Genomic DNA, 22,498 nt, shown 5'->3' on the forward strand with positions numbered 1-22,498 from the left:
GATATAAAGCATTTTTGGTTTTGCTTTATTTTAGAGTTTTTTAAAATCTTTATTTTCATTGAGAGGAAGTTAATTCAGATTTACTTATGAGAAACCTGTCCTTCCCAATGTAAGGTGATTATGAAACTAACCCCAAACCACTGAAAATCACAGTCATAGTCAACAGTGGGAATAATATAGAATAGAAACAAAATATTTCCTCAATCTAGGCCTCGTCTCTAGTTTCACCCTTGACACTTCTTTCCCTCATTTTCAGAAGGTGAAAGTACAGTAAGTGTTGCCCTGGAATTAGAGCTCAGTCATCTATCATGCTCTCAAAAGTTCTTTCAGGACAGGAAAAAATCAAACATTTCACAATCTGAGTTCCCGCAGAATGATACTAGTGTTTCCAAAGCTGAGATGAGGGATAAGTGACGATATGGACAAAGAGAAGAGTATCAGGGAAAGTTCAGCATAGGGAAGACACTTTTTCATATTTTTCTTTAAAACTATCTACACTATTTTGTACCAGTGGCTAGAATCTTCTGTGAGACAATAGGGAACCTCAGTGGTGCTGAGGACCTTTAAGGCCTGGGCTGCCAAGAAAATAAGTAGACAGGTCTCGGGCTGAGCAAACACATGGAATCACAAGGCTAAGGTTCTTAAAAAAAAAAAGGTGGGGGGAGGAAGCAAAGAGTACTACTATCTGGAGTAGGGATGTTCCTAAGAAACTCTTTCTAAAATAGGAGAAAATTAAGGTACCAATCATATCAAAGTACCACTGGTTGGAGCTCAGTAGAGACATATAATTTTGAGACATAGTTTAGTTGAAAGCACCCTTTGACCGAACTCCTAGGAAGTTGTCTTTAAGTTCCATCAAAACAGCCTGGCTTTCTTCTAGGAAGTTGAGTGTAGCTTTCTTTCACTCACCACCGTGAATGTCAGAGCAGAAAATAGCTAGAACAGAGAAACATTAAGGAACACAAAAATGAATGAAGAGGAATGGCAATGACAGCATAGTGGTAGGTGCTGACTCCCTCATTCTTCAACAGGAATGACCAGGTACTTGAAAAGCTGTGCCATTTTATTTTCACTACTTTTTCTTGTCACATCTCTCTCTCTTTTGTACTTCAGTTTGGATCATTTCTACTGACCTATTTTTATGTTCACATATTCATTCCTCAACTGTGTCCAGTCTGTTGATAAGCCTGTCAAAGAAGTTCTGCACCTTGGCTATATTTTATTTCAGTATGTCCATTTGACTCTTTTTACAGTTTATATTTCTCTACTATAACTCCTCATCTGTTTATGTATATGCCCTACCTTTTCTACTTTCACCTTCTGAAAATGAGAGAAAGAAGTGTCAAGGGTGAAACTAGAGGCATGGCCTAGATTGAGGAAATATTTTGTTTCTATTCTATATTATTCCCACTGTTGACTATGACTGTGATTTTCAGTGGTTTGGGGTTAGTTTCATAATCACCTTACATTGGGAAGGACAGGTTTCTCATAAGTAAATCTGAATTAACTTCCTCTCAATGAAAATAAAGATTTTAAAAACTCCAAAATAAAGCAAAACCAAAAATGCTTTATATCATCTAGGTTTTAAGGTAGTTATGTTAATGGAACAGGGATTAATTATGGACTCAGATTCCACTTCTACTAGATTTTTCAACATGTTAATCATAATTAAAGTCCCTGTCTGATAGTAGAGTCATTTCTATGTCTACATCTATCGATTGCTTTATCTCTTGAAAATGGGTTGTTTTTTCACATATTTTGTAATTTTTGATTGAATGCCAGACATTGTCTGTAGAATGACAACACAAATTGTGAAAAAGAATAGCTACAATTGAAGACAGGCATACTTACTCTTCTATTCTGCAGCCAGGTAACTGAAACTCCAGAGACATTATCTATTCAGTAGTTCAGCTGATTTATTGCTTTATTGTTACTGTAGTTTCCTTCAGTGTACCTTCCTCTAGCAGTGGGCAGCTGCTACTTTGTGCTTAGTGTGGAGTATAAGATACTTAAGGGATTTACTGCAGGCTCCCATTCCTCCACCCTCTGCTCTCAGTAGTCACAGAAGAGGCTCCTTCTCTGTATCCTTAACCTTCCCCAAGTGGCAAAGTGTTCATGTCTGTTAGTGATAACTATCTTGGTTCTCTTGGTCCAGCCTCACTCTTAGGCAGTCCTTATGCACTGAGGCCTCGGGAATGGGGTTTTCTGTACCCCCACCCCAACCCTATGGCAGTGAAACCCTGCTTTGTATCTGTGAGAAAACATTGTAAAAAACTCTCCAGCACCCCATATCCCACACAGAACACATGGGAGCAGCAGCTGCCGGTGGCGATGTTCCCACACCTTCCCCGCGCAGAAAGTGTTTGCTTTTACCCTACCTCCAGTGAACCTTTGCCTGGACCCTGAAAACACAAAGGTCTTCTGTTCTTCCCCCTGAGTATTAAGAGTTTTGCTTCAGAGTGCCCTGATGTGGACCCCATTGTGAAGGAAGGAAGTCTGTGCCAGGGGGACAAGCGGCCCTCAACTGCAAGTTAATGAGGTCCAAGAATGGTCTCACACCAGACACTCTTCCCCTGGTCAGAACCTTACATAAGACACCTAGTACCTTAGCTCACCCCAAGGAGAAGGAAGGGAAGGACATAGTCTGAAACTGACTGACTTTACATTCAAAAGTAACAATTTATCTTGAACTGGCAGAATTTTTGTTCTGCCCTAAATAGAAGTGAACATTTTGTAAGCTAGACACTTAGGAATGAGTAATGTTTTTGTATTCCTGATGGTCATGTCTGTAAAAATTTAAAACTGTTCAACCCTCAAAAAAAAAAAAATAGAGCAATATCTCCAGCTGACCCCATTTCTCCAGTTAATAACTTCCTATTCTTTTTGGGTTTTTTTTAAGAGAGAGAGAAAGAGAAACAGGAAGGGAGACAGATGAGAAGCATCTACCCGTAGTTGTGGCACTTCAGTTGTTCATTGATTGTCTCTCATATGTGCCTTGACTGGGGGGACCCAGCTGAGCTAGTGACCCCTTGCTCAAGTCAGTGACTTTGAGTTCAAGCCAGTGACCTTGAGCTTCAAGTCAGCGACCTTTAGGTTCAAGCCAGTGACCATAGGATCATGTTGATGATTACACACTCAAGCCTGCTACCCCGCACTCAAGCCGTTGAGCCTTCACCCAAGCGGCCTCAGGATTTCAAACCTGGGACTTCAGCATACAAGGTTGATGCTCTGTCTGGTCAGGATCACTTCCTACTCTTTGTCTCCATAGTAACCACATCCATTATCAAAAAACAAGTGCTATTTTCTATGTATATCCTACACTAAAGGGTATGCTCCTTAAATATAGAAATCATGTTCTTTTTTTTTTTTTTTTTTTGTATTTTTCTGAAGCTGGAAACGGGGAGACAGTCAGACAGACTCCCGCATGTGCCCGACCAGGATCCACCCGGCACGCCCACCGGGGGCGATGCTCTGCCCACCAGGGGGCGATGCTCTGCCCCTCCGGGGCGTCGCTCTGCCGCGCCTGGGGCAGAGGCCAAGGAGCCATTCCCAGCACCTGGGCCATCTTTGCTCCAATGGAGCCTTGGCTGTGGGAGGGGAAGAGAGAGACAGAGAGGAAGGAGGGGAGGGTGGAGAAGCAAATGGGCGCTTCTCCTGTGTGCCCTGGCCGGGAATCGAACCCGGGTCCCCGCACGCCAGGCCGACACTCTACCACTGAGCCAACCGGCCAGGGCCTAGAAATTAAGTTCTAATTTGAACAGAATATTAAAAATATTAAACTTAAGTTTTACAAATAAAAAATATTTTTGCTTCATATGAGAAAATGACTAGTAAAGTGGCAGAGTTTGTAACTATGAGTCCTAAAACATTGTTCTCTCCAATCTTCTGTCTTGCCCCCATTTTTACGAGAACCAATGGAAGCTACTGTTAGTGCAATTGTGTTCCCCTAAAAGGTAAGTTGAAGTCCTAACCTCTGGTATCTGTGAATGTGACTTATTTGGAAACAGGGTCTTTGCAGATGTAACCATGTTGACATGAGGTCAGCAAGATGGCAGAATAGAAAGTCCTAGATCTAATTCCCCAGAGACGTTAACTTAACAACAGTATATGATCTAAAAAGCATTTATGTGGCCTCCAGAAAGCAGTTAAGAAATTGTAGTACCCAAGGAAAACTCAAAGCCTAAATAGCCTCATTGACATGGGTACTAAAGCCATTTCATTTGATCTGTTATAGCCCTTCCTCCAAGCTGGCACAGTTCATCCTGATCCAAGTAAACACCCAACTTGCAACTTCTCCATTAGGAGGGAAAGAGAAGAGAATGTCTGTGTAACGTGCCAGCTTTTGGGAAGGCAGCCTGAGAGACTGGTTTCTCTCACCTGACTTGGAGAGCTGAGGTCATTGGCATACTTTGTATTCCTAGAGCACAGAAGCTAGCTGCAGCACCAGAAAACATGCAATACCAAAGACGAACACCAGATGGAGCAAGAGATTACAAACTCCCGAAAACAGGTGAATGTCTCTTAGGGAAGGCACATTCCAAGCCCAGGGATGATACATCCCTACAGAAAGGTTTGAGAGGCCCCCAGGATCTATAGCAGGGCTGTCTGATGAAGGTATTTCTTTATATGAAACCAGTCTATAGAACTGAGAGAGATGGCTGTTTTTTCAAATGCACTAATCCCAGCAAAAAATAACAAGGCATATATCAACATGACCCAAACAAAGAAACTAAATGAACCTCTAAAATTGACTGTAAACAAATGGAGGTCTATAAATTACCTGACAAAAAAAATGCAAAATAATTCTTAAAGATGCTCAAAGTGCCTAACTAGGTGGTGGCAAAGTGGATAGTGTCGACCTGGGATGTTGAGGACTCAGGTTCAAAATCCCAAGGTCACCAGCTTGAGCGCGGGCTCATTCAGCTTGAGCGTGGGGTGGCCAGCTTGAGCGTGGATCATAGACATGAACTCATGGTCTCTGGCTTGAGCCCTGAGTTCACTGGCTTGAAGCCCTAGTTCACTGGACTAGGCTCAAAGTCGCTGTCTTGAGCAGTGGTCACTGGTTCAGCTGGAGCCCTGCAGGTTAAGGCATGTATAAGAAGCCATCAATGAACAACGAAGGAGCCAAAACTGAGAGTTGATACTTCTCATCTCTCTTCCTGTCTGCCTGTCTGTCTCTCTCTCACTAAAAATAAAAAACAACAACAACAAAACCCTAAAGATGCTCAAAGTGCTACAAAAAGACACAACTAAAGAAAGTCAGGGGAAGAAAAAAAAAAAAAAAAGGAAAGTCAGGGAGCGTCTTTTTCCAACGGGGAGTGAGCTTCGGCGCTCCGATTGTAGTCGTATCAGTGTGTTATGATGCCACCTCGTACCAACCTGGCTACTGGAATCCCCAGTAGTAAGGTGAAATTCTCAAGACTCTCCAGCACAGATGATGGCTACATTGACCTTCAGTTTAAGAAAAGTCCTCCTAAAATCCCGTATAAGGCCATCGCACTTGCTACAGTGCTGTTTTTGATTGGCGCCTGTCTCATTATCATAGGCTCCCTCCTGCTGGTGGGTTATATCAGCAAAGGGGCAGCAGACCGGGCCATTCCCATCCTGATCATTGGCATTTTGGTGTTCCTGCCAGGATTTTACCACCTGCGCATTGACTACTATACATCCAAAGGCTATCATGGTTACTCCGAGGATGACATTCCAGACTTTGACGACAAGCACCCGCCTCAGCCCATCGTTCAGACTTAAATATAAATAAAACAGAAATAATGTAAGTTATTTATTCTTTCTCTGCGGATCGGTACCAAATGGCTCACGGACCGGTACCGGTCCATGGCCCGGGGGTTGGGGACCACTGCATTAAATAATATAAGATCATAAACTATAAAACTCCTGGAAAAAAATAGGTGAAAAGTCACGACATTTAATTTGGCAGTGATTTATTGAATATGATACAAAAAACACAGGCAACAGAGGCAAACACAGACAAATGTGACTGCACTGAGCCTGAAAACTTGTGTGTCAAAAAAAAAATCAACAAAGTAAAAAGAAACCTACAGAATGGGCAAAAATATTTGCAAACCATATATATGATAAGGGGTTAACGTCCAGAATGTATACAAAAAGTTCTACAACTCAACAACAACATACTAATAATCTGGTTTAAAAATGAGCAAAGGATTTGAATAGACATTTCTCCAAAAAAAGATATACAAATGGCCAAAAAGCATATTAAAAGATCCTCAAATTCACTAATTCGCAATGAAATGCAAATCAGAACCACAATGAGATACTATCTCACATCTGTTAGGATGTACACTATCAAAAAAAATCAGAAAATAACAAGTATTGGTAAGGATATGAGAAAACAAAACCCTGTGCACTATGTAAAATGGTGCAGCTGTTCTAGAAAACAGTACGACAGTTTTTCAAAAAATTAAGTGTGGAACTACCAGATGATCCAGTAATTCCACTTCTGGGTGTATATCCTAAAGAATAAGAGGTACGTGTACTTCCATGTTCATTGCAACATTATTCACATTAGCCAAGATGGAAAAGCAACCTAAATGTTGCTAAATGTCCATCAGTGGATGAACTGATAAAGAAAATGTGGTATATACATAAAATGGACTATTATACAGCCTTTAAAAAGAAAGAAATCCTGCCATATGCTGCAACATGGATGATCCTGAGAACACTACACTAGTGAAATAAACCCGTCACAAAAAGACAAATATTGCACGAGTCCACTTACATGAGGTATCTAGAGTAGTCACTTTTAGAAACATAAAGTAGAATGATGGTTGCTAGGGGCTGAGGAAAGGGGAAAAGTTCAATGGGCATAGAGTTTGTTTTGTAAGATGGAAAGTTCCGGAGTTCCATTGTACAATGTGTACGTAATTAATACTACTGTACTGTATACTAAAAAAATGGTCAAGATAGGAGAGGAAGGGAGGGATTGAGGAGAGAGAGAGAGAAGACACAGATATGTATAAGGAAGATAGCAATGTGAAGATGGAAGCAGAGATTTGAGTTAAATTGTCACAAAGCATCCTTGCCAAGTCAAGGATTGCCAGTGAACAGCAGAAGCTAAAAGAAAAGCACGGAGCAGATTCTTCTGTAGATCCCTCAGAAAGAGAGCATGACTTACCAGCTCTTTGATTTTGGACTTCTAGGATCCAGAACTGTGACAGAATAAATTTCTGGTGTTTAAGTCACTCTCGTTTAGGATACTTATGTCATGGCAGTCCTAAGAAACTAATACAAGGAGCCCACAGAAAAGAGTTTAAAATGAATGCAGTCTCCTCTGGCATCTTGGGTTCCTGGTTATTTTAAACTGTTACTCTAGCCCATACTTAGAATTTAAGTATTCATTGAATTTTAGTTGCTTTCTTCTTATCTATTTTTTCTTTTCTTTTCTTTCTTTTTTTTTTTTTTTTTTTTTTTTTTTTTTTTTTGTATTTTTCCGATGTTGGAAACGGGGAGGCAGTCAGACAGACTCCTGCATGCCTCTGACCGGGATCCACCCGGCATGCCCACCAGGGGGCGGTGCTCTGCCCATCTGGGGCGTCGCTCTGCCGCAATCAGAGCCATTCTAGCACCTGAGGCAGAGGCCACAGAGCCTTCCTCAGCGCCCAGGCAAACTTTGCTCCAATGGAGCCTTGGCTGCGGGAGGGGAAGAGAGAGACAGGAAGGAGAGGGGGAAGGGGGAAGAAGCAGATGGGCGCTTCTCCTGTATGCCCTGGCCGGGAATCGAACCCGGGACTCCCGCATGCCAGGCTGACGCTCTACCACTTGAGCCAACCGGACAGGGCCTCTTCTTATCTATTTTAATGGTGGCTGTCTCTTCCTCCTATGCTCTGCCAAAGGCAAAAACAATTCCCATGTCCTATCTCTCCTAGGAAGGGCTTGTCTCTCTTTGGCATTTCAGTTCACCTGATTGCCTTGTGACCTCAACTCTCTAATGGTTTCAGTAAGTTGATTTTGTGGATTATCAGCCTTTTTCTCAGTGTTAGGGTAGGAGAAATATTCTCCTGCAATTTATAACACCCCAAACAGAAGCAAAATTCTATTCCCATAATTTAATATGAACATTTTTGATTTGAGAGCTTAATTTACACATATAACTACAAATCTAAAACCATCTCAAGAAAACATGTTGTTTCATTTATTTGCTGTTTATTAATTTTGGCAGAAATTACATATCTAAAAAATGTTACCAGCCTGACCAGGTGGTGGCACAGTGCATAGAGCGTCAAATTGGGATGCAGAAGACCCAGGTTCGAAACCCCGAGGTCACCAGCTTGAGTGCAGGCTCATCCGGCTTGAGCACAGGCTCACTAGCTTGAGTGCAGGGTGCCTGGCTTAAGCATGGGATCATAGACATGACTCCATGGTCACTGGCTTGAGCCCAAAGGTTGCTGGCTTGAGCCCAAGGATGCCCGCTTGAGCAAGGGGTCACTTGCTCTGCTGGAGACCCCACCCCACCCCCAGTCAGGGCACATATGAGAAAGCAATCAATGCAGAACTAAGGTGCCACAAAGAATTGATGCTTCTCATCTCTCTCCCTTCCTGTCTGTCTATCCCTATCTGTCCCTCTCTCTGACTCTGTCTCTGTCAAAAAAAAAAAATGTTACCACATTTTAATATTCAATAGTTATCATTAAAATCTCTGAACAAACTGAATCATAAATCTTCATTATCTTGGTATTTGTTTTTGTCTTCATTCTTAACACAAATCTGCAATACATACACTGGTTCCTCTGAATTGGACCCATGCCAATTTCTGATCCTTGGGTTAGATTTGGGGTGTTTTGTTTTGTTTTTCAAAATAACGCTCTTAATACTGATATCTAATTCTGGTTTTCAGTCTTGCTACTCATATTTTGATATGTCTGTAACTAATACCACATGGTTATAAAAGCAGTTGCATTACAGCTCATACAAACTTGGAAGTCAGTCTTTTCTTCCCTTGTGTGAAAGTTCTTTAGTCATTTTTCTATTTAGTATATGTACTCTTTTATTTTCTCCAATTAAATTAGCTACCATTCTCTACATATCTATTTGTATATGCTATGGCTAGTTCAGAAAAAAATACTACAGCTATATTGACTATGTCTACCTTGCTCATTTAGGAACAATTTACTGAATTCTAACTTGTGGAAACATTATTTCTAATTGCACACTGACAGCATATCTGAAAATAGCAAGTGCTAATGAACAGTAATTGAATGAATGAGTCTAATTACAGTGTGTCCATAAAGTTATGGTGCACTTTTGACCAGTCACAGGAAAGCAACAAAAGACCATAGAAATGTGAAATCTGCACCAAATAAAAGGAAAACCCTCCCAGTTTCATACCTATTCAGTGCAGTTCAATGTGGGCTCACACACAGATTTTTTAGGGCTCCTTAGGTAGCTATCCCATATAGCCTCTACAGCAGGGGTCCCCAAACTTTTTACACAGGGGGCCAGTTCACTGTCCCTCAGACCGTTGGAGGGCCGGACTATAAAAAAAACTATGAACAAATATCTATGCATACTGCACATATCTTATTTTAAAGTAAAAAAAAAAACAAAAAAAAAAAACAGGAACAAATACAATATTTAAAATAAAGAACAAGTAAATTTAAATCAACAAACTGACCAGTATTTCAATGGGAACAATGGACCTGCTTTTGGCTAATGAGATGGTCAATGTGCTCCTCTCACTGACCACCAATGAAAGAGGTGCCCCTTCAGGAAGTGTGGCGGGGGCCGGATAAATGGCCTCAGGGGGCCGCATGTGGCCCGCGGGCCGTAGTTTGGGGACCCCTGCTCTACAGACTCGTCACTGACTGATAGCCTACCAGAACAGGGTTTCTCCACCAAACTGCTAGTTTCCTTCAACTGCTTATCCCACCGAGTTAATGTTATTCCTATGTGGTGGCGCTTCGTTATAAACGCACCAATATTCACGTTGCACTTTGGTCACGGATTCGAATTTAGCAAGCCACAGAACACACTGAACTTTCCTCTGTACCGTCCACATCTTGACTGGCATGGCCGTGGGCTGCTCCGCTGTATACATGGTGTTATGTCATCATCTGTGCATGCACACATGCTGCCACATCATCCTACAGAAACTGGGAGAGTTTTCCTTTTATTTGGTGCAGATTTCACATTTCTATGGTCTTTTGTTGCTTTCCTGTGACTGATCAAAAGTGCACCATGACTTTATGGACACACTGTATATACTGACAGTCTGAGAAATTCTCAACTCAAATGGGATTTTAACCATTATTTCAAAACTTTGATTTCTATATAGATCCAATCATTATTTAATATTCTGCCACATTAAGGAAACTAAATATTATATTCAGGTAATTAAGACAATTAAGCAATTCCATAAATGAGTAATCCATTAATTCATTCAACAAATATTTAGTTAATACCTTCTATGAACCAGGCCCTGTTCTAGGAATGGAATTATAGCAGAGATTAATCAAACAAAAAAGACAAAACAATTCCCTCTGATCTCATGCAGCTTAAATTCTAGTACTGCAAGAAAGAAATAAGATACATAAGGGAAAACAGAGAATATTACATAGTGAGAAGTGCTAAGGAGAAAAAGAAAGGAAGAAAAGGGATTAAGAAGTGAGCACTGCCCTGGCCGGTTGGCTCAGCGGTAGAGCATTGGCCTAGCGTGCGGAGGACCCGGGTTCGATTCCCGGCCAGGGCACACAGGAGAAGCACCCATTTGCTTCTCCACCCCTCCGCCGCACTTTCCCTCTCTGTCTCTCTCTTCCCCTCCCGCAGCCAAGGCTCCATTGGAGCAAAGATGGCCCGGGCGCTGGGGATGGTTCTGTGGCCTCTGCCCCAGGCACTAGAGTGGCTCTGGTCGCAACATGGCGAAGCCCAGGATGGGCAGAGCGTCGCCCCTGGTGGGCGTGCCGGGTGGATTCCGGTCGGGCGCATGCGGGAGTCTGTCTGACTGTCTCTCCCTGTTTCCAGCTTCAGAAAAATGGGAAAAAAAAAAAAAAAAAAGAAGTGAGCGCTGAGGATGGCTCTGTGGAACCTTCATCTCAGGTGTTAAAAATAGCTCAGTTGCGAGCATCAGCACCAGACTGAAGGGGGTTTGCCAGGTGGCTCCCCATAAAGATGCATGCATGAGTCTGTCTATCTATCCTTTCACTTGGAAAAAGGAGGAGGAGAAAGAGGTGGAGGAAGAAGAGGAGGAGGAGGAGGAGGAGGAGGAGGAGCAGGAGGAGGAGGAGAGGAGGAGGAGGAAGAGGAGGAAAGGAAAGGAAGAAGAAGGAGGAGGAGGAGAAGGAGGAAGAGGAGGGGGAGGAGGAAGGGGGGAGGAGGAGGACAAAGAAAAAGAGGAGGAGGAGAAGAAGAAGGAGGAGGAGGAGGAGGAAAAGGAGGAAGAGGAGGAGGAGAAAGAGGAGAAAGAGGAGAAGGAGGAGTGTGTGGTGAAAAAGAAGAGGGATTGGGAGTTAGACCTCACTGAGGAAGTGACTTCTGTGTCAAATCCTGAAGGAGGTAAGGAAAAGTGCCACATGGTATCTAGAACTTTCCAAGCACTGGAAACAGCACCTGCAAAGTCCCAGAAAGTAGGCTGAAGCAAGAGAATCTTAAAGTAGGAGATCAGGTCAAAGAGGTAAATAAAGGGTTTTCATTATTGAGATAGGAAGCTTTTGGAATTTTGAGCAGAGTGACTTGACATGGATTGTCTTAACTGGATCACTTTGGAATTGTGTTAATAAAGTGAAAGGGGCAAGGGTAAAAGAAAGAAGATAAAATAGGAGGCAAGTGTGAAGGGGAGCAGGAGAGGTGATCAGATTCTGGTTAAATTTTTAGCGTTGAGACAACTTTCTAAAGGATGAGAGAAAGGACTCAGGGATAACTCCAGAGTTGAGAAACACGATGGATGTAATTGTCTACTGAAATGGAAATACTGAAAGAAGTTTGATGAGAGGGAATATTCGGAGTTCAACTTTGAACATGTTAAGTTTGAGATGAATATTAGGCATACAAATGGAAATATTAAATTGGAAGTTTTGGAGTTCAGAGGAGGGTCTAAGCTGGAGATTAAAATTTTCAAGTAAAGATGTTATTAAAGCCTTGAGTCTAACTAAGATCAACAAGAGAAATGAGTCTAGGTAGAAGGAATACTGAGAGTAGTAGGAGGTAAGCCCACAGTGTGTCACATACTGGAGACCAAGTAAAGAAAGTGTTTCCAGGAAATGACAAGTGACTATCAACACTGTACAAATTATTCAATGACTACACATTCAATTTAGTTTACATGTACCAATTTCAGAATAATTTATATTTTAACATCTATATTCACTAAGTATTGAACAAAAATTTTGAAAATTTTATTTACTTAGTTTTAAAGTATAGCAAATACTGTCACAGAATATATTATTAAACATATATATGTATACATATATTTTAAATATATATTTAAATCTAGAATGGCATTTCCTGGTACACTATTCCAAATGCTATTCAGATTTTATGAGCAAAAGATGTTGTGGCCACACTAAGCTTGAAAAAATGCTAATTTGCATTAAAAGTTTCCAAAAAAAAGAATGCAACATTTTCCAAACTTATTAAAGAACCCTCTTGGTTAAAGTCTTTTAGCTGTGTTAGCATTCTGAATAACAGTTGGGAAACAGTAAGTTAAAAGCCTGGACATATTACTTTTGTCCTCACTATAGCAAAATTTATGTCAACAAAGAAGTTGGGAGACATTTTCTTTCTGCCCCTTCAACACTTTTACTGAAAACAAGATCTTTCTGCTTCTACACAACTTATGCTAGAAGATATGATGGCCTTTGCATTATTTTTACACAGATAGTTCTGTCTGTTCTCAGGTTTTCTACTGTTACTCACCAAACACCAAAATGAAGAGATGCTTGATTTCTTTAAAAATGAACCCAATGTTCTAGTAAATATGTCAAGTACATTCAAGTAATACATTTTAAATTATTTAGAATAACCCTGGCCAGTTGGCTCAGTGGTAGAGCGTCGGCCTGGCGTGCAGAAGTCCCGGGTTCGATTCCCGGCCAGGGCACACAGGAGAAGCGCCCATTTGCTTCTCCACCCCCCCCCCCATTCCTCTCTGTCTCTCTCTTCCCCTCCCGCAGCCAAGGCTCCATTGGAGCAAAGATGGCCCGGGCGCTGGGGATGGCTCCTTGGCCTCTGCCCCGGGCGCTAGAGTGGCTCTGGTCGCAACAGAGCGATGCCCGGGAGGGGCAGAGCATCGCCCCTTGGTGGGCAGAGCGCCGCCCCCTGGTGGGCGTGCCGGGTGGAACCCGGTCGGCCACATGCAGGAGTCTGTCTCTCCCCGTTTCTTTTTTTTTTTTTTTTTTCATTTTTCTGAAGCTGGAAACGGGGAGAGACAGTCAGACAGTCTCCCGCATGTGCCCGACCGGGATCCACCCGGCACGCCCACCAGGGGCGACGCTCTGCCCACCAGGGGGCGATGCTCTGCCCATCCTGGGCGTCGCCATGTCGCGACCAGAGCCACTCCAGCGCCTGAGGTAGAGGCCACAGAGCCATCCCCAGCGCCCGGGCCATCTTTGCTCCAATGGAGCCTTGGCTGCGGGAGGGGAAGAGAGAGACAGAGAGGAAAGCGCGGCGGAGGGGTGGAGAAGCAAATGGGCGCTTCTCCTGTGTGCCCTGGCCGGGAATCGAACCCGGGTCCTCCGCACGCTAGGCCGACGCTCTACCGCTGAGCCAACCGGCCAGGGCCTCTCCCCGTTTCTAGCTTCAGGAAAAAATAAAAAAAATTTAAAAATATATATATATATATAAATTATTTAGAATAATATATACTGGCCCTGGCTTGTCAGCTCAGTGGTAGAGGGTTGGCCTGGCATGTGGATGTCTCAGGTTCAATTCCCAGTCAGGGCACACAGGAGAAGCGACCATTTGCTTCTCTATCCCTCTCCCTTCTCTCTCTCTCTCTCCCTCTCTCTCACTCTTCTCTCTCCTCCCTTTCTGCAGCCATGGCTCAAATGGTTTGAGCAAAGTTGGCCCTGGGTGCTGAGAACGACTCCATCGAGCTTCCACCTCAGGTGCTAAAAATAGCTCGGGTTGTGAGCATGGCCCCTGATGAGGCAGAGCATCGGCCCCAGACGGGGGTTGTTGGGTGGATCTCAGTCATTGCGCATATGGGAGTTTGTCTCTCTAGCTCCCCTCCTCTCACTTGGAAGAAGAAAAAAATTTTTAAAAATCATGTATAATTATAAATTTACTATAACTCCGTATGACCATTTAATCAGTACATTATTTATAATGCTTCTGGTAAAATTACTTTCCTTTTATGAGAACTGTCCATTTTAATGGTTCTGTGGTGTTCTTATTATGTCTACATACTTCTTTGAAATATGTAGAGCAGAAAAGATTTTTTAACAAAATACATATTTCTATTATTTCTCTAAAAGTCTAGTGTTGGTTTCATTCCCCTCTTTCAACCCTGAAAAATGGGGCAGGACAGAATATTTGAATTCAAAAAGTCCTATTTATATTCAGCTCAAAAATAGAAAAGAGAAAGGAAAGAAAGAAAAACTCAAGAGCACATTTTGCCAGCAGAACACCACTTAGCTAAATAGTCTTTTCTTGCCTCAAAATACCAGTTCTGTTTAATGAAGTATAGCAGAGTTTAAAGTTCTGCAGTCCATGCCCTGCTTTATCTCTGGCCTGCAGCTGTCTTCGCAATTCTTAAGACTCAGTTTGAAATGTCCCACCCCAGAAAAGACAAAATTACAAAAGTATATATCCCATGAAAAGAAAGACATATACTTATATACTGTATACTGTCCCACACACACACACATTGTAGCTGATTTTTGGCTACTATATTAGTGAAAGATTCCTACTGGTGGAACTGTTGAGTCAGTGAGAACAAGCATTCAAAATGTACAGGCATCGCTAAATTGCCCTCCCTGGAACAGCGTACAAGGGTGCCTATTTCCCCACAGTCTTGTGAACACTTGGCATTACCAAACTATTATTTGTTTGCTAATCTGATAGATGACAAATGGAATTTTTTTAATTTAGAAATTAAATTTAATGGAGTAACACTGATCAATAAGAGTACATAGATTTCAGGTGAACATCTCTATAGCATTTGAAATGTTTGTTGATTGTGTTGTGTGCCCATCACCCAAAGTCAAATCATTTTCTATCACTTTATATTTGTCTCTCTTTACTCCCCCTCTCCCTCCTCCTGGTAACCACTTCACTTCTTTCTGTATCCATGAATTTCAGTTTTATATCCCATCTATGTGTAAAATCATAGTTCTTAGCTTTTCCTGATTTACTTTATTTCACTTAGAAGTCTAATTCACTTGCTGTAATCCTAGTCCTCCACCCTAATCAACAATTGTTGATTGTTTTAATCTTTTTTTTTTTTTTTCTGAAGCTGGAAACGGGGAGAGACAGTCAGACACTGACTCCCGCATGTGTCCGACCGGGATCCACCCGGCACGCCCACCAGGGGGCGATGCTCTGCCCCGTCGCTCTACTGTGACCAGAGCCACTCTAGCACCTGGGGCAGAGGCCAAGGAGCCATCCCCAGCGCCCAGGCCATCTTTGCTCCAATGGAGCCTTGGCTGCGGGAGGGGAAGAGAGAGACAGAGAGGAAGGGGGAGGGGTGGAGAAGCAAATGGGCACTTCTCCTATGTGCCCTGGCCGGGAATCGAACCTGGGTCCCCCGCACACCAGGCCGACGCTCTACCGCTGAGCCAACCGGCCAGGGCCTTGTTGATTGTTTTAAAACCAGTTTTATTGAAATACAATTGACATATAACCTTGTATTAAAGGTGTACAACAGTATGATTTGACAAATGTATAGTATATATTGCAAAACAAAACACTTACTTCTAAGTCACCAATTATCTACTTCAGAAGGAAGAAAGCTACAACCACCGGAATCTCATACTACCTCATGATTAAAGTTGGAGAAACTAGAGTAATTAATGCACTGGTTGGTATCTTTGAGAGCAGACTTTCAAAAATATCCAGTCACTAAGTTTGGATCAACCCTAGAAACGTCCTGGACATAATATAAGCAGAGGCTGGTAGCCATGACTGTCATCTCTGTGTACACCTTATACCAACAGGTAATTTCCTAATAGAGAAAGCAAGTTTCTCTAGAAGAGCAATTTCACAATTGTATAGTTAAATCAAATAGGTTTTCTGGGTTCCTATGTAAGACTCAAATGTCTGTGACCTATGCTACAGAAAAATATTTCATAATGAGTCAAATCTACAACCTGCCTTTAGCCACTAAAGAAGATGTTCCATACATACACTTTACTCAATTTATTGTTACTATTACACTTTTGTTTAATTCTCTTTATGTCTTCAACCTTTTGTACTATATGTGTTTTTAAAAGCCACATCAAATATTTTTTAGAACAGAGCAAGATATAAATAAACTTAATTAACTTAACTTTTAAAATCACTTAAAATATTAAATCCCTACAGTTCAGGTAATAGGTCTCATTGTCACAATTATGCATCTCTGTGAGTACAAGTTAAATTCATTCATTCAATAAATAAATTCTAAGTGCCTACCATGTATCAGGGAAACATTGGTAAATGGTATCAGAGGTAAATACCATGGGGAAAAATAAAGCAGGGAAGAGGAATAGGGATGGCAGAGGGTGGTGGTGACGCTACAATTTTAAATAAAATGGTCAGAGAAAGCCTTATTGAGGGGACAAACCATGACTTGAAGAATCTGAAGATGAGAGATTAAACCACATAGATATATCTAAGGCAATAGCATTCTAGGGTCTAGGAATAGCAAGTAAAACGTGCCCGAGGCACAAGAAAGCTTTGTATTTCTGATTAGCTAGGTGACCAGATGGCAGGGAGGCTCTTAGGGCATAGTGGAGAGAGGGGAAAGCGAAGGCAGATCGGGTAAGACCTAGGACACCATTGTAAGGACTCTGGCTTATAACTAGAGATGAGAAGCAATTAAAAGGTTCTAAACAGAAGTTAAATAACCCAGAAGACTTTACAGTATGTGAAACATTTAAATGACGGGTAATAGCTGTGGAAAGAATCAGTCCACAAATGTTTATTGACTTCATACTATTTACTAGGATTTCCCTAAGCCCTATGCATCAGTGATAAATAAAACACATTAAATCAGTCCTCGTCCTTGTGAAGCTTTAGTCTTGTGGGTAAGAATATTAACAAATGATTAAGCAAATAATTACAACTATGTTAGATGATTTAAGAAAGAATAATGAGGCCCTGGCCAGTTGGCTCAGCCGTAGAGCGTTGGCCTGGCGTGCGGGGGACCCGGGTTCGATTCCCGGCCAGGGCACATAGGAGAAGCGCCCATTTGCTTCTCCACGCCCCCCCCCCCTTCCTCTCTGTCTCTCTCTTCCCCTCCCGCAGCCAAGGCTCCATTGGAGCAAAGATGGCCCGGGCGCTGGGGATGGCTCCTTGGCCTCTGCCCCGGGCGCTAGAGTGGCTCTGGTCGCGGCAGAGCGATGCCCCCTGGTGGGCGTGCCGGGTGGATCCCGGTAGGGTGCATGCGGGAGTCTGTCTGACTGTCTCTCCCCGTTTCCAGCATCAGAAAAATACAAAAAAAAAAAAAAAAAAAAGAAAGAATAATGAGGGAAGACAGTCTACTCTAGTCTGGGCTATGGGGGAAGGCCTTTGAAGAAAAAAATATTTAAGGTGAGATCAGTAATGTAAGTAGGAGTGAGTTAAGTAAAGAGGTATAAGAGGGACAAAAGCATTCCAAGCAGAAAGTATTGCAAAAATCCATGAAAAAGAAAAAAATGGCATCTTCAAGGAATTGGAAGGCCATTGTGGTTGAAGCTAAGTAGGCACAGAAAAATGATTAAAGATTTTGGGTTGAAGTCTAAGGGTAATAAGACACCAAGAGTTTAAAGCAGAAGACCAAAAAGATTATAGAGTTGCATTTTTTAAAAGATGACTAAAAACAGTAAGATTAGAAAAGGGTGAATCCAGGACACCAGCCAAGAGCTATTGTAGAAGTGCACACACAGTTGATGGCAGTAGAAGTGGAGTGAATGTGAGAACAAGAGAGATGGATAGTTTGAAAGATATTTAGGAGGTTGAAAAGACAGAATTTGATGAGACTCATGAGGGTTGAAGATCAAAGACGGTCAAGGATGCCTAACTACTTTTCTTGACTGTTTTTGTGGGCAGTCTACCTTTTCCACGGAGAAAAGATAAATATCAAGGTGATCCTTTGGGAGGAGGAACGACAAAAAGTTTATTGTATATAATCATAAACCTTTATGCCACTGTTGCAATCACCATACACAAAAGAGCCTCGATTTGCTCAATCTGTGTGATTTGCTCAATCTGTGTGATTTGTTTTGTTTCTACCAATGCGTGAAATTTGGTTATGACTGTTCAGAAAAAAATGAAGCAGTTGGATTCCACATTTTCAAACTTCTGACATTCATGTTGCTAGGATTATATACATTTATATAATTTGTAAGGAGAGGATATCAATATTTTCTACAGTATTCCATCCAAATGTAAATAAGGACTCTCAGGGCACTAAGTGCATTTGTTCAATATACTAAAGAATTAGTTCTTTGCCAATGAATTGGAATATACAACCCTTGGAAGAAAAATCCATTCCCTATTGTTATTCATAGATAATATAAGTCACCTATTCCTAACCAATGCTATTACCAAAAAGGTGGATATGTTTTTAGAGAAAGTTAATGTCAGTGACTTATTTATTATTATTATTATTTTTTTTTTGTATTTTTCTGAAGTTGGAAACGGGGAGGCAGACAGACTCCTGTATGCGCCCGACCGGGATCCACCCGGCATGCCCACCAGGGGGCAATGCTCTGCCCATCTGGGGCGTTGCTCTGAGCCATTCTAGTGCCTGAGGCAGAGGCCATAGAGCCATCCCCAGCGCCCGGGCCAACTTTGCTCTTATGGAGCCTTGGCTGCAGGAGGGGAAGAGAGAGACAGAGAGGAAGGAAAGGGGGAGGGGTGGAGAAGCAGATGGGCGCTTCTCCTGTGTGCCCTGGCCGGGAATCGAACCTGGGACTCCTGCACGCCAGGCCGACACTCTACCACTGAGCCAAGACTTATTTATTTTAAATCATTATCAATAAATTTAGTTATTCAGAGAAAAAAAATGGCATTTTCTCTTCTAGAGAACATCAGACTCCTAGTCATATGAACCATATTCTCTATAGCCCTTCCTTCCAGGGAGATCTTCAAACAATGCTAAGCTAAGTAGAAACCTTTTGTTTTCCATCAGGCCAGAAAAATAAAAGTAAAAAAAATTTAAAAGAAAAAACATTTTATAAAATGTTTCTACTAACATGAGTTGAACCAATCTTTAACGTTATTAACAGTATGGATGTCAGAATAAACGGCATTAAGATGTTAAACAAAATTTCAGAAGATCTATAGGCTTTCTCTGTATTCTGAAACATTTTAAAAATCTCATTAATTATACCAAAAGTCAAACTAATATTAACTGTTAAGTCTTTTGTTACAAGTAGTATGAAGTAAAAAGAAACAGTTTCCTAGGAATCCAAATGCAGAGAAAAGCGTTAGTACTAAAATGATATTCCTAGAATAACAGCAACTGCAACTCATAGGAAAAACATATTTTATTTAATGACCAAGTACACAAATAAAAACACACACATTCACACACATATATAGCTAAAACAATATTTACTCTTACCGGGTGGGATGCATTGGGAAATTTTCTGCTCTTTCATAAAAATAAAAAAATACTCACAGGTCACAACTTTTAACATATTGCAAACCACAAATATATTACAACACATAACACCTCTAGAGCATTATCAATGCTAACTTATGAATGAAATGTATAGTCTTCCTCCTTAGAATTAGCCTACAAGAGTATTCTATGTACTTTGAAAGAAAAAAAAATCCACAAAGCTTTGTTCCCATGTACCCAGCCTTGGTGCTTCCAGTGTGCTTAAACCACTTCCTTCCTAGGATCAAGGACCGAGGGAATGACTCACACTATGTAACAGGCCCATGTCTGTACCGCACATTTTATCTAAAAGTCCTTTCTAGGCACATTATTTCCTCTGATCCTCACAACAACCCTGTGAGGTAGGCAGGGAAAATATTTTCAGATTTACTTTACAGGTGAAGTTAAGGTTGACAGCGGTCGAGGGACTTTCCAGGTTATCAAACCTAGGAAGAGGCAGAGGGAGTAAGAACCATTAACTTTCAGATTGAGGCTCTTTTCTCTACCACATAGCCTCTGAGCGTATGAGCTGACCTCAAGTATTTTTGCCACTTCATCCTTTTTCTTATTGCTGACTCAAGTTTTTTTTAGGATACAACAAAAGATGTGATTTTAAATTTATCATGCCAAGTTTATGCTTCTGGAACACTGAAACCCCACGGCCACAGGATCTGGGTTCATTTGGAAAGCACGGTTTCCCTGGCTCTAGTCTAAAGGAAAATAAGCAATATGAAAGACCCTAAAAGGGAAGGAAACTGGAGAGACCAGAGAAAAGGATATAAAATGGAATGTATAATATTAATGGATTTTAGTCCCTTAAGGCTTTTACTTTTGTGACAGAGTTCAATGGAGAACTTTAATGCAGATGAGACTTGAGGCTTTTGAAGAGGATCTAAGTCTTGATGAAGTTATTCAAACTCAAATCTTGAATGCATAATGGTGGTAGACCTCGGGATCTTCAAAACCTTGTACTTGATGCTTTAAAACAAAACAAAACAAAACAAAAAATTTCTACTAGCCAGTCTAATAAACTTGTTTAAAGGAATCTGAAAAAGCTGTAACTCTTTGGCCAGTAATTAAATAGATCATTAGAGAGCATGCTGAAAGAACAAAAGAGAAAATAAAAAAGAAATAAAGAAAAAGGAAACAAAGAGTTTTAAAGATATAGTGTACAGACATCATATGTTCATTGGCTTATCTCTTTAATATTCTCACTTTAAATCGAAACAAAAATTAAAATTCTTACCATACCATCTCAGACTGTAGTAAGATAAACTGACTTAATGTTAATTTCCTGAATCTCTTTGATCATTATCCATGACATCTGATCCTCTTAAAGGGCTTTTGTTTTTTGAAAGCATGGCCAAAATATTTGTTGAAAGATATGGCATAAAATGAAGTTAATTTCATGGGGTAGAGAAAGAAAATGAACCAGGAATATTATAATTTGAAAATATTTTTAACAGGAAAAAAAAGTAACAAAGCCATAGAATGAAAAAATTCAGACCATTTTGCAGGTTCAAATGAATAACATATATTCTAAATCTTACCCACTACTTTAGTGATGTGTCTGACTTGCTTCTTTTTATCAATAGTTTATGTGCTCCTATAGACCTGCCCTTTTTTTTTTTCAAGAAAACCATAAGCTTTTAGAAATTAATAATAAAAATAGCAAGTAATATTTACTGAGTCTATCTTTTATGCCAGGCACTGCTTTAAGCACTTTCTATAAATTCATTTAGTCCTCATAACAATGCCATGAATTAGATACTACTATTACCCTCAATTTACAAATGAAGAAACTGAGGCACAGAGAAGAAATTCAGGTAATTTACCTAGGTAGGAAATAATGGAGTCAGGATTCAAACTCAGGTCTTCGGGCTCCAGAACATCAACCTACACCCAATACTCTACAAAACTGGTTTTAATACAACAAAATGTACCAGAACTAAGGCTTTCTGCAAATCAGCATTGTGCCCTGTCACAATCTTTCACTGTATATTCTGATTAGAACATGTACTGACTAATTTAAGTTTCCCAAGAGTAGTAATGTAGACTCAGTTTCAACAGCCACTTCTCAGAAGTGCCATCAGGAATGTCAAAAACTGCAGGAATGTTGCCCTGGCCGGTTGGCTCAGTGGTAGAGTGTCGGCCTGGCATGTGGAAATTCTGGGTTCGATTCCCGGCCAAGGCACACAGGAGAAGCGCCCATCTGCTTCTCCACCCCTCCCCCTCTCCTTCCTCTCTGTCTTTCTCTTCCCCTCCCACAGCCAAGGCTCCACTGGAGCAAAGTTGGCCCGGCGCTGAGGATGGCTCCATGGCCTCTGCCTCAGGTGCTAGAGTGGCTCTGTTCGCAACAGAGTGACGCCCCGGATGGGCAGAGCATCGCCCCTGGTGGTTGTGCCAGGTGGATCCCAGTCGGTTGCATTCGGGAGTCTGTCTGTCTCCCCATTTCCAGCTTCAGAAAAAACAAACAAACAAACAAACAAACAAAAAACCCTGCAGGAATGTCAAAGCAGTTTTAAAATAACACATGCCACTAAAATATTAACAGTGGTAGAAGATTATCTGTGACACTACCCCTTCTATCATTTTGGTGTGTGTGTGTATGTGTGTGTGTGTGTGTGTGTGTGTATATATATATATCCTAATATTTCTCCCCCCCATATATAGTATATATAAAGCTATATACTAATTTTTGTAAAGTAGACATGGATTACCTGTACAATTAAAACAGTTAAGGTA

General features: G+C 41.3%; 1 protein-coding gene and 1 pseudogene across 1 annotated transcript in view; one reads left to right on the forward strand and one right to left on the reverse strand.

Moving 5' to 3' along the window:
• MAP3K13 (mitogen-activated protein kinase kinase kinase 13) overlaps window positions 1–22,498 on the reverse strand; it is a 182,495-nt gene that overhangs the window by 154,222 nt on the left and 5,775 nt on the right. The gene's annotated exons all lie outside the window — the stretch shown is intronic.
• LOC136311699 (transmembrane protein 230 pseudogene) lies at window positions 5,333–5,751 on the forward strand (annotated as a pseudogene).

This window comes from Saccopteryx bilineata, chromosome 8 (assembly GCF_036850765.1).
Source record: "Saccopteryx bilineata isolate mSacBil1 chromosome 8, mSacBil1_pri_phased_curated, whole genome shotgun sequence".
Classification (NCBI taxonomy): Eukaryota; Metazoa; Chordata; class Mammalia; order Chiroptera; family Emballonuridae; genus Saccopteryx; species Saccopteryx bilineata.